Raw genomic sequence first — 2,552 nt, 5'->3', positions numbered from 1 at the left:
ATACGTCTCCTAGTCACGGTATCAACTAATTCTCTTAACTTACCTGTAAGTGACCCTACATTCCAACTACCTAAACGGATCCTAGTTGGTTCGACTAGCTTCCTTACCCTTCGCACCCGTCGACTCTGATGCGAAGACCCTTGCTCATTTTTCACTACATCCGGGCGCCGATGTAGCGCGTCACTAAGGAAGCGACGACCCGATCCTTGGTTACTTGACACTATGCCCAGATCACGACACGGCGCGTCACGGGGGTGACGACCCGGCCCTTGCCCATTTAACACCATACCCGGGTTCCGATATGGCGCGTCGCTAAGAGGGTTACGCCCCAACGATTTTCTTTCGGGTTTCATCTTCATTTAAATGGCTAAGTTTTTACATTGGCTCGCCACGCCTAACACAACCCTCCTCCTTTACCAGGGCTTGGGACCTGCTATGCTGGGACACCAAAGGCGCCCCACCATAGGCGGAGTTACGTGTGCTCTTGCACTAATGTTGAAAAATGTTATTATTCATATTTTGATCAGGTAAGATGGACTTCCTTTTTAGTTTTTCTTTTTTGTGTGAATCATAAATATATCTCATTAAATTTGCATGAATCATAAATATATCTCAGTAATGCTTACATATATGCCTTTTGGTTATTTGATCATGGTTATATGCTGTCGTAGCGTTAGCACGGGTATTATACTAGTTATACTAGTTCCTAAAATTGTATAGATGGAAGAGGAAAGATCAACCCAAAAGGCTTGGAATACTACAACAGTCTCATAGATGAACTGATACTGCATGGTAAGGCGATGCAACTGTTACTTTCTCGTAAGATTGAAGTACTAGCCCGTGACCCCAAACATTATTGACTTGTCATAACTTCTTATATTTTTCCCTAGAAAAAAATCGACTTGCAGTCCTTTTATCCCTGAACAAACTGGCTCCATTCTTCTGTCATGTCTGTAGGGATTCAGCCTCATGCCACCATCTATTTGTTTTCCTTTAGTTGAAAAATATGTAGCCTTTAGACTGCCTGAGTTCTATGGATCGAGTGCGATCGTATATTGAGCAGGACGAGGAACTTGTCAGCTCATGTTAACTTAAGTTATCTTGCACATAGGCCAGAGGCTCATCTTTAGCAAATAACACTGGTTTTTGGAATTATTGCTCAAGATCCGGAAGTGTCAGTTTTCTGCTTGCTCTATACACCCTTGCAGTTATTAACTTGCACTAGTAGGCTTGTGCCTCTTGCCCTGTAACTCAGAACAAGGCGAGAAAGTGCTGACATCATTTCTTCTTCTTGCTTGACACATAGCAGCAGGTCATTGGACTTCAAGAACACCTTTTTGGCTGTGGCTGAAATCGTGTGAGAGATCTCCTTGCACCTTCAATCTGCTTCAGGGCAAGGAAGCCAGGGTTGTTTGCTATGGCTTCACCAATCAGCTTGACACTCTTAGGCTCTCCCTATTCATAACAATCTTTCTACGACACTCGATGATTCTCCATGGTCTTGCAATCACACAATTAGCAATGTATTCAGTTGTAAATCCCCCAGGTTAATTATGATTTAGCATTTTTGCAGCGCCTTGGTTGCTGCTGCCTGTTGGTCCTTATATTTTAAGCCTCCTAGCAAGGAAATTTATAGCATTTTCAGCCAGAATGACATCCTGGGTGGGGAACACATGATCTGTTATTTCTTTAGAAAGTGTTTTGAGATAGTGTACGCTATCATAATGAAAGATGGATGCATATCTGAGTTACTGATCATACTTTGCAGTCCTGTGGCTAAAAGCTGATCATACTAAGCTCACTTTGAACAGCAACACAACCCTTGAGATGTGCTTCATCGTTCTCATATTGAAGACTATATATTTGGACTTATGCTTGTCTGCATATTTCTTTTGCAATTAATTTTAAAATGCAAAGACTTGTTTCGAGCTATGCTTGCCTTGTTATCTGTACCTAGAAGCCTCATCAGTACCTGTTTATAGATGTTTGAATTGCTTTGATTCTATTTTGGTGTGGCTGCGGGATTTATTTTATTAGAGCTTTATCTCTCGACCGTAGATGAGATGGATACTTCTTTTAATCCCCTTCAAATGCATTGTTCCACTAAAACAATGCATTGGTACTCTATTTCTTCAGTAACAATAGGCTAATTACGTTTGTTTTTCAGTAAAAATTGACATAATATGCTCATGATTCCTTTGCCGGTTATTATTACTATTTCCTTAATAACCTGTGCCCCTTCTTCCCTTGTGTCTTCGTTTGGTTGTTTTCATAAACATCTCTGAAATGTCATTGTGGCGTTAGCACGGGCACTGTACTAGTAGCAATAGGAGGCTTGGATGGTTGGGTACGATGGATGAATAATCTGCCCAGTGCCAGGCTGGCACTGGATTGGAGTCAAAAGCCGGAGAGTGTCGGCAGCTCAGGCAGCTGCTTGAGCGATATGGCTCTGTTTGTTTGGCTGAAATTTGGCTAATGCTGCTGTATACGCTGATTTATTATGAGAGAAAAAATACTGTTTGTTTTCGCTGAAGTACAGCAATTATTTAGCT

The 2,552-nt window shown here is 41.7% G+C and overlaps 1 long non-coding RNA gene across 1 annotated transcript; it reads left to right on the top strand.

Annotated features, from left to right (window-relative positions):
- The first annotated feature begins 474 nt into the window (after window positions 1-474).
- Window positions 475-1,806, top strand: LOC136494163 (uncharacterized). Its single transcript, XR_010768535.1, has 3 exons — window positions 475-527; window positions 721-792; window positions 1,112-1,806. It is a non-coding gene; the product is annotated as an uncharacterized lncRNA (long non-coding RNA).
- The last annotated feature ends 746 nt before the right edge of the window (window positions 1,807-2,552 follow it).

This window comes from Miscanthus floridulus, chromosome 11 (genome assembly GCF_019320115.1).
Source record: "Miscanthus floridulus cultivar M001 chromosome 11, ASM1932011v1, whole genome shotgun sequence".
NCBI classification, from domain to species: domain Eukaryota; kingdom Viridiplantae; phylum Streptophyta; class Magnoliopsida; order Poales; family Poaceae; genus Miscanthus; species Miscanthus floridulus.
The sequence above is the reverse complement of the archived record's forward strand: the minus strand, read 5'-3'. Positions and strand labels throughout refer to the sequence as shown.